General features: G+C 47.7%; 1 protein-coding gene across 2 annotated transcripts in view; it reads right to left on the bottom strand.

Annotated features, from left to right (window-relative positions):
• LOC119174088 (hydroxylysine kinase) overlaps positions 1-16574 on the bottom strand; it is a 294965-nt gene that overhangs the window by 256615 nt on the left and 21776 nt on the right. Inside the window, exon 2 of one of the 2 annotated variants that reach the window (XM_075896241.1) lies at positions 480-531. The exons of the other annotated variant lie outside the window; for it this stretch is intronic. The gene's annotated coding sequence lies outside the window, so the exon portion shown is untranslated. The remainder of the gene's footprint in view (positions 1-479; positions 532-16574) is intronic. 2 annotated transcript variants of the gene reach the window in all.

Below are 16574 nucleotides of genomic sequence, written 5' to 3'. Positions count from 1 at the left end.
ACACTGCGTGAGTATCTCTGCATGGCACTACTCCAAATATTAGATAAAAATGAAATACATAAAATAACACCATACAAGAAAACAAGATGCTCAGTTGAGTATCTTAGTAACCTGTGCTTCGGCGATGACATTGCATTGTCGAGTAACTCAGGGGACTAATTGTAACTTATGATTACTGAATCAGACAAAAAGAGCAGAAAGTTAGGTCTTAAAATTATTCTACAGAAAACTAAAACAATGTAGAACCACCTCAGAAGAGAACAGCGCTTCGGGACAGGTAATAGTGCACTTGAAGTTGTAAAAGACAACATCTTCTTAGGACAGGTAGTAACTGCGTAGCCAAACTATGGTAATGAAATAATCAGAAAAATACGAATGGGGTGGATCACATTTGGTAAGTATTCTCAAATTATGAATGGTAGATTGTCACGTTTCCTGAATAGGAAGGTATATAACAGCTGAATCTTCGCGCTACTTACCTACGGATGAGAAACCTGGAGGCTTACAAAGAGGGTTCAGCATAGGTGTAACCTTAAGAGACGAGAAGAGAGCAGAGTGGATCAGAGAACAAACCGAGGTTATCGATGTCATAGTTGAAATTAAGAAGAAGAAATGGACGTGGGCCGGGGTAGTGCGTAGGCAGGATAGCCGCTGGTCATTAAGGATAACTGACTGGATTCCCAGAGAAGTCGAGCAGGTTATGGGGAGACAGAAAGTTAGGTGGGCATAGGAGATTAGGAAGTTTGCGGGTATAAAGTGGCAGCAGCAAGCGCAGGACTGAGTTGACTGGCGGAAAATGGGAGAGGCCTTTGCCCTGCAGTGGACGTAGTCATGCTACTAAGATATATATGTATATATATATATATATATATATATATATATATATATATATATATATATATATATATATATATATATATATATATATATATATATATATATATATATATATATATATATATATATATATATATATATATATATATATATATATATATTACTACGTACCTTTATTCAAGTTTTCTTATCCCCATGTTGCACTATGTTAAGCGCAAACCATGTCTACATTGTTAGAGAAGCTTCGAGGCTGATCATTACGAGATTACGCCCACTTCGTGGATCTTTCAGAATATTCTGGGAACAACGTCGCCGCTAGCGATAACACTACAATGTTCCATGGCAAGTGTAAAAATGCCGACACGCTTCGCCACTTGTCAGTTGATCGACGGCCGACGCTCCGCTGACTGCTATCTGTGCAAGACTGCTATTGTAATCAAGCTTTCCGTTTACCGTGCACAGGTTCACCCAAACAAATTGTTGAATCCCAACATAAAGTCTCCTGCCTTCGACCACGTCAAGACCCCGTGACATTTGGTGGAGGTGCTGCTTCGTTCATGTACCGGACGCCCCCGTCAAGCCGTGAACCTAGCCCACGTCGCGGAGAAGACACCGACGCCAACCAGGAGCAGCGAACAAGCCACCGACAGCAAGGTCTACCACCGGAGTATGGGGCCCTACAAGAGAAGGCGCGGAAGACCAAGGCCATGACCTCGACTGCAGCGACAATGACAGCCACAGCGTCCCAGCCAGCGATCGTCATGCGTCAACCCAGGGAACCACCAACTTCCCATGGGTCATCGTTCGAAGACCAGAGACCTGGCTAGAAACATACGACCGTGGGGCCGCCCTCAACCACTGGGACAATGAAGAAAAGCTCCGTCGTGTGTACTTCTACCTGGAAGACACCGCAAGGACCTGGCTTGAAAATCGGAAGTCCATGCTTCAAACGTGGGAGGTCTTCGGTGGCGCATTCCTGCAAACGTTCGCGAGTGTCGCTCGCAAAGAGAGTGCCGCTGCTCTACTAGAGACCTGGATTCAGCTACCAAATGAAAATGTTGCCATTTTCACAGAAGAAATGACCCACCTATTCCGTCACGCTTACCCAGACATGCCTGAGGAGAAGAAACTTCATTTCCTCATGCAAGGGGTCAAACAGGAGCTCTTCGCGGGACTGATGAGAAATCCACCGAACACCGTCCAAGAATTTGTAGCCGAAACGACCACTATCGAAAAAACCCTGGACATGCGCACCAGACAGTATAATCGTCGCCTGACTCCAGATTGCGCTGCTGCTCAAGCCATTGACTCCGAAGCCCTGTGGGAAACGATCCGAGCGATCGTACGGGAAGAGCTGAACAAGCTCTTGCCTTCAGCGCAGCCTCTAGTGTTGTTGTTGTTTATTCAAAAAGAGATACAATTTTTATGAATACATTTTTTGCATGTCGAATGAACAATCGGAGGCCCCAAAGTGAAAACTGTCAGGGGGACCTCCAAACAAAAAAATAAAAAGAGGGCTAGCTTTTTAGTCAGCAAACAGTGATGAAATCACAGCAATATTTAAAAGAAAATGGTGCAAAAACGTAGGGCCATATGAGCAATAGTGACAATGTGCTTGAAACAAAGAAACCCAAAAGAAAACATTCAAGTCAAAGTAATTTAACAATAAGACCTTCAAGCGCTTACTAGTGGATTCGATTACCGACATTGTGCGAGAAGAAGTTCAGCAATCGCTTCGAATTCCGCAAGCACCGCTGCCCGAGCCGGAAGCTATGACCTACGCCCCTGCAGTGCACCACAACGCTCCTCCCCGCCCACGCCAAAACGCCACCCCATCGCACTTCCATCGCCAGACGCCATCGCCGCCACCATCCCCACCATCGTCCCACCATTCGCCAGCGGGCCAGCGCTGTGCGCTGAAGAAAACCGACGTTTGGCGTGCACCTGACAACCGTTCGCTCTGCTGCCACTGCGGCGAGGCCGGGCACACATACCGCCTTTGCCAGTACCAACAGATGGGACTGCGTGGCTTCGCGTCAATGCACCACGTCCGCAGTCAGGGGAACGGCCACGTGACATCGCCGACTACCTGACAGGAACTCAGTGGACACCGCGAAGGCTTTCCCATTCGCCGTCACCCAGACCACACCACCGGCAGTACTCTGGCCCAACGCGAGGCCGGTCTCTTAGCCCGTATCCGGGAAACTAAGTGAAGCAACCAATGGAAGTGCAGGTGCTGTGCGACAAACTACCGAAGATCCTCCGACGACGACGACGCAGCGACGAAGCTTTCCGAACACCACGCCAACCAGGCAAAGTCCTGACGACGAAACCTCACTTACCGAAGGTGACCTGACGACGCAACATAGAAGCAGCGGAACAAGCCGACGAAGCCATGACCCAACGCCACGGCCTAACTGCAACGCGAGACGGCGAACTAGCGACCTCGACGTTCTTATCGACGGCCACAGTGTGACCGCTCTCGGCGATACTGGAGCCGACTATTCCGTCATTAATGGGTCGTTCGCCGCGAAGTTAAAGAAAGTTAGGACAGCTTGGGAAGGCCACGAAACCCGCACAGCCGGAGGTCATGTCGTAACGCCAGCAGGAACCTGCGCAGCGAAAGTCACCATTAACGGCCGTATTTATCCTGCAGTCTTCGTAGTCTTACAGCGTTGCTCAATAGATGTCACCCTTGGCATGCACTTCGTATGCCTCCATGGTGCAGTCATCAACCTAAGAAGGAAGTCGATATCGTTATCTACAGAAGAAACACTACCGCCGCCGTCAGGGAACCACGCCTTAAATGTGCTGGAAGAACATGTCAGCATTCCGCCTCGCTCCAGCGTCATTCTTTCAGACGGCGCTCTGAGATCACCTGACTTGGAAGGTGTCATTGAAGGCAATCAGCATCTGTTGGTCACCCGCAATATTTGTGTCGCAAGAGGAATATCAGAGCTGCGGGGAGGCAAAGCAACGGTTATGCTCACGAATTTCAGCAATGAATACAAACATGTGAACAAAGGAACGACAGTCGCATACACCAAAGAAATTGTGGGAGCCACCCGTGCTTTCGCCCTCGCCGATTCTGCGGAACCTGCTCAGAGAAGCCAAGCCCCTCCCTCAGCTTTCGACGTCTATCCTAGCCTTACGAACCATATGCAGGAACTGCTCAAGACCCTGCTCCTGCAATACGAAGATTGCTTTTTGTCGTCGTCGAAAATTCGGCAGACGCCAATCACGAAACATCGCATCATAACCGAAGAAAATTTCAGTGTTCGTACAGGGTTTCGACGCGAGAAAGTGAGGCCGTAAAGACACAAGTTGATGAAATGCTACGGGACGACATCATCCAGCCGTCCAAGAGTCTATGGGCGTACCCCGTGGCGTTAGTGGTGAAAACGATGGAACCATATGTTTCTGCGTCGATTATCGCCGCCTGTACAAAATCACAAAAAAGGAAGTGTATCCTATCCCACGAATAGGCGACGCACTGGATCGGCTCCATAACGGCAAGTACTTTTCGTCAATGGACCTCAAGACTGGCTATTGGCAAATCGAACTCGACGAAAGAGACCGAGAAGACAGCGTTTATAACACCGGACGGCCTCTTCGAGTTTAAGGTGATGCCCTTCGGTATTTTCTCAGCGCCTGCATCTTTTCAACGCGTTATGGATACAGTACTGGCAGGATTGAAGTGGCAGACTTGCCTTGTGTACTTTGACGACGTCGTTGTGTTTTCCTCGTGTTTCTACGAGCACGTTCGGCGCCTTGAAGCTGTACTTCAAGCCATCAAGACGTCCGGACTCACCCTGAAGCCAGAAACGTGCAGATTTGCGTACGAGGAGCTCTTGTTCCTGGGGCACGTGATTAGCAAGTTTGGAGTCCGTCCCGATCGTCGGAAAACAGCCGCCATCGCCGACTTCCCGCCACCCACTGACAAAAAGGCAGTGCGTCGATTTCTCGGCCTTTGCGCCTATTATAGGCGGTTCGTCAGAAACTTCGCCCGCATCGCCGATCCTCTTACTAACCTTACCAGGGCCGACGTGGAGTTCAAGTGGGGAATGCCGCAGTAAGGCGCTTTGCAGGAGCTAAAACATCGCCTCCAGACGCCTCCGTTTCTTGCGCATTTCGAAGAATTCGCCGAGACAGAAATATACGCTTACGCAAGCAGCGTAGGTCTCGGCGCCGTTCTTGCGCAAAGGGCTGACGGACTGGAAGGGTTATTAGTTACGCCAGCCGATCGCTATCCAAAGCAGAAGCCAATTATTCCACAACAGAAAAGGAGTGCCTGGCCATTATCTGGGCTACGTCCAAATTTCGCCCCTACTTCCATGGCAGGCCCTTCAAAGTTGTGAGCGACCACCACGCTTTGTGTTGGCTAGCTACCTTGAAGGACCCTTCAGGTTGCCTCACACGATGGAGCCTGAGACTTCAAGAATACAACATTACCGTCATTTACAAGTCAGGCAAGAAACACTCCGACGCCGACTATATCTCTCGTGCGCCTGTCGACCAACCACCGCCCGACGACCCGGATGACGACTACTTCTTGGGAACGCTAACTGCCGACTACTTTGCTGAACGTCAGTAAGCCGACCCGGAACTTGGGGCCCTAATAGAATACCTCGAAGGCAGGACTGCCAAAGTTCCGAAGGTATTCAAGCACGCACTTGTGTCGTTCTTCATGCGAAACGGTCTTCTCCAAAAGAAAAACTTCTCACCGCTTCGAGTCAAGCACCTTCTTGCGGTGCCTTCAGCTCTGCTACCAGAACTTCTGCAGGCCCTGCACGACGATCCGACGGCAGGGCACCTCGGTGTTTCCCGCACGCTCGCGAGGATACAAGAAAGATAGCACTGGCCACGTCTTACCGCCGACGTCACTCGTTATGTTAGGACATGCCGCGGCTGCCAGCGACGTAAGACACCGCCGACAAGGCCAGCGGTATTTCTGCAGCCCATTGAACCACCTCGCCGACCATTCCCGCAGATTGGCATAGACCTACTGGGGCCGTTCCCGACGTCGGCTTTCGGAAACAAGTGGATGGTGGTAGCTACCGACTACCTCACCCGCTACGCCGAGACAAAACCCCTTCCCAAAGGCAGTGCATCCGAGGCAGCTAAGTTCGTCGAAAATAATGTCCTACGTCACGGTGCTCCGGAGGTCCTCATCACCGACAGAGTTAGGGCATTAACGGCTGAGCTAACCCAGGCGATTTTGGCATACAGATAGACAAGCCACCACCGTACGACAGCGTACCGCCCACAGATGAATGGCCTCACCGAGCGCCTAAACAAGACCATCGCCGACATGCTGGCCATGTACGTCGATTTCGAACACAGAACGTCGGATGCCATCCTTCCGTACGTGACCTTCGCGTACAACACCATTCAAGAAGTGACGCAGATGACGCCGTACAAACTGGTCTACAGAAGGGCCCCGGCGACGACGTTCGACGCCATGTTACCCATCGTCACCGACGAAGAAAACCCCGATGTGAGCGAGTACCTTCAACGCGCCGAAGAAGCCCGACAACTTGCGCGTCTCCGTATGTAGAATCAACAGACGACCGACAGCCACCGTTACAACCTTCGACGACGCTTCGTGGCATACCAGCCCGGTGAACGTGTTTGGGTGTGGACGCCGATACGTCGACGTAAACTAAGTGAAAAACGTCTGCGCCGGTACTTTGGACCGTACAGGGAAATTCGACGGCTCGGCCCACTCAATTACGAGGTTGTTCCCGACGGCATCACGAACGCTCAACGACGCCGATCGCGATCTGAAGTCGTCCATTTGCTTCGTCTCAAAGCGTTTCGTGCGCGTTAATGAACTCAGTTTATTTTTTGTGTTTGTTATTGTTGCTGATGTTGTTGCTGCTGTATCATAATTCATTGCTTGTACTTTCTTAAATTATTTTTGTACTTTTATTTTCTGCTAAATCATTGGGACGATGCCTTTTTAGAGCGGGGCAATGCCACGTAGCTTTATTGAAGTTTTCTTATCCCCATGTTTAGAGTTTAGAGTTTGGTTTATTTACCACATAGAGTTGTACAGTAAGTCGCTGGGACAGAGGAAAAAAAGCTGTATAAAAGAGCTTGACAAAGCCCCATATCGCCATGGCAACTCTGGCAACAAAAACGGCAAAATAAAATTGAGCACAGGACAATTTAAACCAACAATGCACACGCTTTGCATCAGAACAAAAAATTTAAACAAACTATACTAACCAAAAAACGCACATGCTATACATCGAAAGAAGTAATCAAACAAAAAATAATACTACACACAAACTAATAAAGCATATTTAAAATAAAAATATTAGAGAGCATACGAACATTTTCATAACTAATTCCTAATTTATTTAGTGTATTCGGCAAGCAACAACTCAATGTCTGAAAGCCATAATTTGTGCGCGGTCTCGGCACATGCCAATATTCAGAGTGTTGGTTTAGGCGCGTAGAAGGATTTAATTGCAACTTAGCTAAACTTCGTATATAGCCGCGACCTTTTATGGTATCCGATCTAAAAGAGACTGCTAAAGAATATTCGTAGAGCAGGTTTAATTTGATTATTTTGTATTTAGCAAATAATTGTTAAGTATGGGCATTAAAAGAAAGGTTAGCAACAGATCGTAGCGCCTTTTTTGTAAGATAATAAGATTACTAATATATTGTTTTGTTCCATTACCCCAAATTAGGTTGCAGTAACTCAGATGTGATGTAAAGAGCGCATTATTATCAGAAGTTCTTGAGTAACTGGCAAGAAACCCTGACATTTTCTCAAGACACCCAAGACTTTGCAAAGCTTATTGTATAAAAATTTCGTGTTATAATCCTATGTTATGTACTCATGAAAAACAACGCCCAAAGACTTCGCGGTGGAAGAAAATTCAATTATGCTGCTATTTAACATGAGATTGTAGGGTTCAGTGGTTTCATTGAGGGGAGATTTGGCACGAAAAAGAACAGCTTTTGTTTTGAGACATTTTATAAGTAAAGAGTTTTCAAGGGTCCAGCTGTATATCTTTTGTAACGTTGAGTTAGCAGTATTTACTAGATGACTAACATTCGTTGCTGAAAAAAATAAGCTTGTATCGTCTGCGTAAATTACGCATTGGGCTGAAGGGTCAACATGTACAATATCGTTTATAAATATTATGAACAAAAGGGGACCCAATATGATGCCTTGAGGAACACCATATTTAACAGTTCGCACGGACGAAATTTCCCTGTTTAGAGATACACACTGGTGTCTGTCTGTTAGGTAGCTTTCGATCAGATTCAAAGGTGCACCACGAATTCTACAACACTGCAGTTTTCCTAATAATGTCTTGTGGTTTATTTTGTCGAATGTTTTTGACATATCTAAATATATGCCAAGTGTGAACTTTTTGGCCTCAATATTTTTTAGAATCAATTCCTTTTGAAACAATAGGGCTCTTACGGTTGAGTAGCCTGATCTAAAACCAAATTGTGATTGAATTATAACGGAATGTTTCAAAAAAATTCAACAGTCTAGTGTGAATAATTTTTTCAAGTCCTTTGGAAAAGAGCGGGAGAATCGAAATCGGCCTGTAATTTGTTAAAGTGTTTTTGTCTCCACCTTTGTGGATCACCGTCACCTTAGCATCCTTCATATTCTGTGGGAAAATGCCGCTCTTTAAGGAAACGTTGTAAATGTGTGTCAGACATGGACTAAATAGGTCAATAACATGTTTTATCGCTTCCATTTTTAGGCCATTTAAATCCTCACTCTTAGACATCTTAAAGCTTTTAAACACTCGTATTACCTCATCTTCATCTGTCGGACAAAAAAAATATTGATTCCTTGAGTGGTGCTGGTAGGTACTCAAAAGCACTTGTTTGGTGCGACCTTTTAGTTATAGATGTGAAGTATTCATTAAATTTATCCGCTAACTCTTTGCCTTTAATAACCTCATTGTCAATTACAAGTTCTAAACAATTTGTAGCTCTACCTAGAGATATGATGGAGTTTAACTTATTCAGATTTCTTGGCTGTCAGAGACGCCTTCATACATATAATGATAATAATTTCGTTTTGCTTGCCGTTGGACTTCAGTAACTGAATTTCTGTATTTTCAAACGTCTTCAAATCATCTGAATTTCGGGTAACTAGACATACGTTAAAATATTTATCTTTTTCCTTCATCATTTTTAGTATCTCAGAAGTCATCCAAGGTTTGCGAGCACGCTTTGGCTTTTTCAAAGCCCTAAGAGGAAAACATTTATTATAAAGTGAAATGAACGTTTGCATGAAATAGTTATAAGCTAAATCAGCCGTGGACAAGGAAAACAAGTTGTCCCATTCTGTTCGCACAATTTCAACCCGAAAGTTCGAAAGAGATTTTAAATTCACTGGTCGATATAATATACCAGAAACGGACTGTCTGGGCTGATAACAGAATTGGGGCGCAATGAAATATACAGTGAGGTGGTCACTAATTGCGGTCGATATAGTGCCTGAAAGTATGAATGTTGAGGAAAAGTTTGTTACGAACAGGTCTAATAATGTTGCACTCGGTTGAGTAATACGAGTAGGAGTGACAATGACATTTGATAAAAAGTGAGAATCAAGAAGTGTGGAAAGATCCTTTTGTTTTTTGTGTTTGCTAACATATCAACATTCAGGTCACCTCCCAATACAATGCTATAATTATGCTCATTTATGAAAGCAAACATCTGATCCAAGAACTGCATAAAGTTGTTAATATTGATACACAACAGCCAGCACAGCCTGGCTGCAGGAAAGAGAAAGACGACGTTGGTGGCTGGTTGTTGATGAACTGACTTTACACCTATTTACCAAGCTGAACTACTGGCAACTCCTTGCATTGCGTAAAGTGCCGCAAGATCTATCAGCGGTGATTGTTCTAACAGACTGTCTCTCGGTGTGTACTGCCTTAAGCTCACCACCTTTTTCGCGAACCTTAGAAACTTTCTACTCGCTGATTCCTACACATGTGCCACTCGTCCGACTAGTTTGGGTACCAGGCCATAGAGGTTTAGCTCTGAATGAGCATGCAGATGCACTAGCTGTATCTTTTCTTGATTCTCCTGTTTTACCTATTTTGCCTACTTCGGAATATATCACAGCAGCACGCTTTGGAAAACGCACAACGGCCATTAACTTTGAAAAATATCCTTTGTTTGTACCAGACTTCCCAAAGCTAAAGTTCCCCTGGAAGAAGAAGTGGTGTTGATCAAGAAAGGAAGAAATAGTGATCACCAGGCTGCGTTGTCGAGTCCCCTCATTGAACTTTTACCTTCACAGGTCGGGTCTGGCGCAGTCGCCTTTGTGCCTTTATTGTAGTAAGAGGGAATCTTTGGAGCACTTCTTTTTGTCATTCTGAAAATTCAAAACGCAAAAGGAAAATCTACTAGGAGAACCCCTACGAAAGTTGGGCTTAAACTTGACACTTCCGGTGATTCTTTCATTTGGCGCAGTCGCATTGGGATTCAGCCACAGGAGCGTTTTTACCGCTGTTACAAATTTCTTACGAAACTCTAAAAGTATAGAATGCTAAAAATCAGTAACTTCAGTTGTTTTATGTATATATTTTTTCTTTTTTTATGTTTATTATGTTTTCTTTTCAACGTTTCTTTAGAAATTTAACGCCTTTTTATTATTACCTATATTACCTAATAATTACAACCCTCTCTTTTAAGAAGTGAATTAATTTAAAAAGCAAAGCACCATCCCGTTCATGGCCTATCCCCCTAGGTGGGTTGCGCCATGGTGTTGAGGAACCAACCAACCAACCAACTGTCGCCATCTTGTTCGCCGAGCACAGTGCATCGTATTTAATTTATTAAATAAGTTACCCGTAACATTATTAGTGGAGGTGGACGACTCCCGTACCTCAATGGAGACGCGCAGTGGTCGCAACACTGGGGACTCTTCGGCTACTTCAACTGCCAGTGCCTCATCCCCACCGGTCTCTCGATCCGAGTCGACAACCTACGTCACCCTGCCACCCCTGCGGGATCCTGGAACTTTCTCCGCTGATGGTACCATTGACGTTGACTCCTGGCTGCACCGGTACGAGCGGGTCAGTGCTACCCACCACTGGGATCCCACGCTCATGCTCGCCAATGTTGTGTTCTACCTCACCGGCACGCTGCGGACATGGTTCGGAAGCAACGAAGCCGAAATGACAAGCTGGGATCTTTTCAAATCGAATACCCGTGATCTTTTCGGCGATTCATCTGGTTGTCAGCTCGCTGCCAAGAAGACTCTCGCCACTCGCGCCCAGACGTCTACTGAATCGTACGTCTCATACATTCTTGAAGTCTTGGCGCTTTGTAGCAAAGTCGACCAGCGCATGTCAGAAGAAGAAAAAGTTAATCACGTCCTCAAAGGCATTGCTGACGATGCCTTCAACCTGCTGGTTTTTAATAATGTCACGAGCATCGACACGATCCTGACAGAATGCCGCTGTCTAGAACAGGCTAAAGCCCGCCGCGTCACCCACGGCATCACGCGCCTGCCGAACACAGCTGCTACTTCCTCTTGTGATGACGCCATCCGCCCAGTTTCCCGATGTGACAACCTTACCCGCATCATTCGTCGCGAGGTCGAGGCAGCCCAACCAGTAGCTACTCCATTTCCAACGACTAATCCTTCACCGACCACTATCTCACTGATACAAGCCGTCATTCGTCAAGAATTATCAAACGTCGGCCTACGCCCCATTCAACCAGTCTACTCTGCCGAGCCTTTTTATCGTCGTCCCACCACTCCTCGATTTGATTCCAACTACTCTTGACAGCGCAATTTGTCCGAATGGCGTACACTGGACGACAAGCCCATATGCTCTAACTGCCGACATGTCGGTCATATTGCTCGCCACTGCCGCAATCACTGGGCTCCGCCGGCACACTATGGGCCTCCTACCTAGGCCACTTCTGTCCACCAGTCGTCCTCGACATTTGATTTTGATTCCGCTATGCCGACCACATATTCTGATTTTGCCGCACCTCTGACGAGACCTCGCTACGCCCGCTCCCTATCCCCTGCTCGCCGTCCATCTCGTTCGCCCCCACAACGCCGTCCTGCCTCCCCGACCTATTCGCAGCGCCCCCGACCGGAAAACTAGGCAGTGCAGCTTCTGGAGGGGAAGCTGCATTGACGACGACCTCTGCAAGAAATCCTCGTGTAACATTGATTTGAAGGGTTTACCGTCCCAAAACCACCATATGATTATGAGAGACGCCGTAGTGGAGAACTCCGGAAATTTTGACCACCTGGGTTCTTTAACGTGCACCCAAATCTGAGCACACGGGCCTACGACATTTCCGCCTCTATCGGAAATGCAGCCGCCGCAGCCGGGATTCGAACCCGCGATGTGCGGGTCAGCAGCCGAGTACCTTAGCCACTAGACCACCGCGGCGGGGCCTCGTGTAACATTACCGACCACCCGGAATCTGTTGAACGTTACTTTAGACAATGTACCTGTGCGCGCATTGATCGATACGGGCGCGCACGTGTCCATAATGAGTGCTGCTCTTCTTCGCCGCCTAAAGAAAGTTATCACACCCGCCTTGAACCGAGCCGTTCGAGTCGCCGACGGGAGAACTGCCACAATTATTGGCATGTGCTCTGCCCGTGTGACTATCGCCGATAGAAGCACTGCTGTTCTTTTCACCGTTATAGAAAATTGCCCTCATGAAGTAATTCTAGGCATGGATTTTCTAACCGCTCATTCGGCGCTCATTAGACAAGGAGAGCAGAAAAGTGGGTCTTAAAATTAATCTGCAGAAAACGAAAGTCATGTACAACAACCTCGGCAAAGAGCAGCGCTTTGAGATAGGTAATAGTGCACTTGAAGTTGTAAAAGACTATGTCTACTTAGGGCAGGTAATAACCGCAGAGCCGAACCACGAGATTGAAGTAACTAGAAGAATAAGAATGGGGTGGAGCACATTCGGCAAGCACTCTCAAATTATGACAGGTAGATTGCCACTATCCCTCAAGAGGAAGGTATATAACAGCTGTATCTTGCCGGTACTTAGCTACGGAGCAGAAACCTGGAGACTTACAAAGAGGGTTCAGCTTAAATTGAGGACGACGCAGCGAGCAATGGAAAGAAAAATGGTAGGTGTAACCTTAAGAGACAAGAAGAGAGCAGAGTGGATTAGGGAACAAACGGGGGTTAAGGATATCATAGCTGAAATCAAGAAGAAGAAATGGACATGGGCAGGGCATGTAGCGCGTAGGCAGGATAACCGCTGGTCATTAAGGGTAACTGACTGGATTCCCAGAGAAGGGAAGCGGGTTAGGGGGAGACAGAAGGTTAGGTGGGCAGATGAGATTAAGAAGTTTGCGGGTATAAATTGGAAGCAGCAAGCACAGGACCGGGTTAACTGGCGGAACATGGGAGAGGCCTTTGTCCTGCAGTGGACTTAGTCAGGCTGATGATGATGATGATGATTCGGCCCTTATATATTGTTCAGCCGGCTATCTTGACCTTGCAATGCCTCTACTTTCTGATCTGACCAACCCACCCCAAAGTCGCCTTTGCTGCATTGATTTCGCACGCCTTCCGCCTAACTGTGTCACACATATCGACCTTTTCTCTACACCACCTGTACCTGAAGGCAATTACATGGTGGCCTCTATTCACGCCGTGATGCTTACGCATGGCGTCGCTGTTCCGCACACCATTTTGACAATCGTTGAAAACCGCACATGCCTTTCTATTGTCAATTTTGCCCTCACTGCCCAAAATCTTCCACAAGGTATCTCCCTGGCCGAAATTACTGCTCTACAAGACCATACGGTTGAACCCTTCAGAGTGGATGATTGCTGCACCTCAGACCATGAACCAGCTCTATCACGTTCATCGGGCGTCGACGTTGACCACATGGTACCATCAGACCTCGCTCCTGATCAAGTGGAAGCCCTTCGTCACGTCCTGGAGTTCTATAGTGGCATTTTCGACTTCGCCAGCACGGCTTTAAGCCGAACGAGTGTTGTTACTCATCGCATCAATACTGGTGACGCGAGTCCCATTCACCGACGTCCATACCGTGTTTCTGCGTCCGAGCGCACAGTCATACAACAGGAAGTCAAAAAGATGCTTGCAAAAGACATAATCGAGCCCTCTTGTAGCCCCTGAGCTTCTTCTGTCGTCCTGATCAGAAAGAAGGATGGAACATGGCGCTTTTGTGTAGATTATAGGCATCTCTACACAAATACGAAGAAAGATGTTTACCCGTTGCCTAGAATCGACGATGCCTTAGACTGCCTTTACGGTACTGCGTATTTTTCCACTATCGACCTTCGATCTGACTATTGGCAGATCGCTGTGGACGAGATGGACCGTGAGAAGACCGCATTCGTCACTCCTGACGGGCTTTATCACTTTAAAGTTATGCCCTTTGGTGCCTGTAACGCGCCGGCCACATTCGAAAGAATTATGGACTCATTGCTCAAAGGGTTTAAATGGTCAACCTGCTTATGTTATTTAGACGACGTTATCGTTTTCTCGCCCACATTCGACTCCCATCTCAAGCGTTTATCGGCGATTCTTGAAGTTTTTCGTCGAGCAGGACTTCAACTGAACTTTGCTCGTCGTCAAATAACCGTACTTGGCCACATCGTCGATGCCGCAGGAGTCCGCCCGGATCCCGAGAAAATTCGCGCCATCACGGACTTTCCTGTTCCGAAGTCAACAAAGGACGTTCGCAGTTTTGTGGGCTTGTGCTCGTACTTTCTACGGTTTGTTAAGGACTTCGCCATCATTGCACGCCCACTCACAAACCTTCTGAAGAAGGACATCCCAGTTTCCTGGGGCGCTGACCAAGCCTCATCTTTTTCCAGCTCACGACGCTCCTTACAACACCGCCCATTTAAGCTCATTTCAATCCATCAGCTCCAACCGAGGTTCCAACTGACGCTAGCGGGCACGGCATCGGGGCAATGCTATTGCAACACCAACGCGAACATGACCGTGTTATAGCATATGCAAGCCGACTGCTATCTACAGCCGAGCGCAACTATTCAATGACGGAGCATGGGTGTCTCGCTCTTGTGTGGGCAGTCGCCAAGTTTCGCCCATACTTACACGGGCGTCTATTCCGGGTAGTCACCGGCCACCACGCGCTCTGCTGGCTGGCCTCCCTCAAGGATACCACAGAACGCCTTGCTCGTTGGTCCCTACGATTACAAGAATACACGTTCACCGTATCGTACGAAACAGGGTGGTCACGTCAAGAGGCGGATTGTTTATCACGCTACCCTGTGGAAGAGGCTGCCCATATTGACACCTTTCCAGACCTTCTGTCTGTGACGCAGCTACTCAGCCTTGGCCACGAACAACGCCGGAATGCTTCCCTGTGAACCATCATTGACAAGCTTGAGTCAATGCCTCGCGACGCATCTCTACAAATGTTCCTGGTAAAAGACGGCATCCTGTATCGCCGTAACCTCGATACATATGGCCATGACTTGCTCCCCGTCATACCAGCACATCTTCCTGCGACTGTTCTCAACTAACTTCATGACGCTCCTTTGGCGGGCCACTTGGGCGTCTCTCACACATACGACCGTGTACGTCGTCGTTTTTTTTTGGCCTGGTCTTGCCCGCTCTGTTCAACGCTACGTCGCCGCTTGTGAGCCCTGCCAGCGCCGCAAAAAGCCATCTTCCCTACCAGCTGGATTCCTTCAGCCGATCGACATTCCCATTGAACCTTTTTTTCGAGTTGGCCTCGACCTGCTTGGCCCATTCCCGATCTCCAGCTCAGGCAACAAATGGATCGCTGTCGCCACTGACTATGCGACATGGTACGCCATCACACGAGCACTTCCGACGAGTTGCGCAACCGATGTGGTCGACTTTCTGGTATATGATATTATTTTAGTATAATGGAGCTCCACGCCAACTTCTCACTGACCGGGGCCGGACCTGCCTATCAGCTGTCGTTGATGAAATCCTGCGCTCTTGTTCTGCCAAGCACAAGTTTGTCACTTCGCACCATCCGCAAACGAACGGTCTTACGGAGTGCCTCAGCCGCACCATAACCGACATGCTTTCTAAATACGTAGCGGCCGACCACCAGGACTGGGACGTTCGATTGCCATTTGTGACATTCGCATATAATTCGTCACGTCATGACACTATTGGCTATTCGCCATTCTATCTTCTATACGGCTGAAAACCCGCCCTACGCTTTGACACCTTGCTGCCCTCAGTCACTGAGTATGCCGGCGAAGCCATCGTGCGAGCCGACCACGCACGCCAACTTGCCTGCAGCCGCCTGCAGGCCTCACAGGAGCACCAAAGACAGCTCTACGATTCCCATCATCAAAACGTGCACTTTTCACCGGGTTCCCTTGTCCTCCTCTGGTCTCCCACTCGGTGTGTAGGGCTTTCTGAAAAGCTGCTGTCACGCTACACTGGACCATACCGCGTCGTTCGCCAGGTGACTGACGTTGCATACGAGATCGTTCCAGCCGATTCAACGTCATCATCGTCACTTTCGAGTGACATCGTGCACATAGCTCGACTCAAGCCTTATCACCCTCCTTCTACCGCATCCGAGTTGCTCAAGCACCGAGACGGTGCTTCTACCGCCAGGGGATTATGATACACAACAGCCGGCCCAGCCTGGCTGCAAGAAAGAGAAAGACGACGTTGGTGGCTGGTTGTTGATGAACTGTCGCCATCTTGTTCGCCGAGCACGGTGCATCGTATTTAATTTATTAAATAAGT

This window comes from Rhipicephalus microplus, chromosome 5 (assembly GCF_043290135.1).
Source record: "Rhipicephalus microplus isolate Deutch F79 chromosome 5, USDA_Rmic, whole genome shotgun sequence".
Lineage (NCBI taxonomy): Eukaryota > Metazoa > Arthropoda > Arachnida > Ixodida > Ixodidae > Rhipicephalus > Rhipicephalus microplus.
Note: the sequence above shows the minus strand (reverse complement) of the source record. Positions and strands in the feature narration are given on the sequence as shown.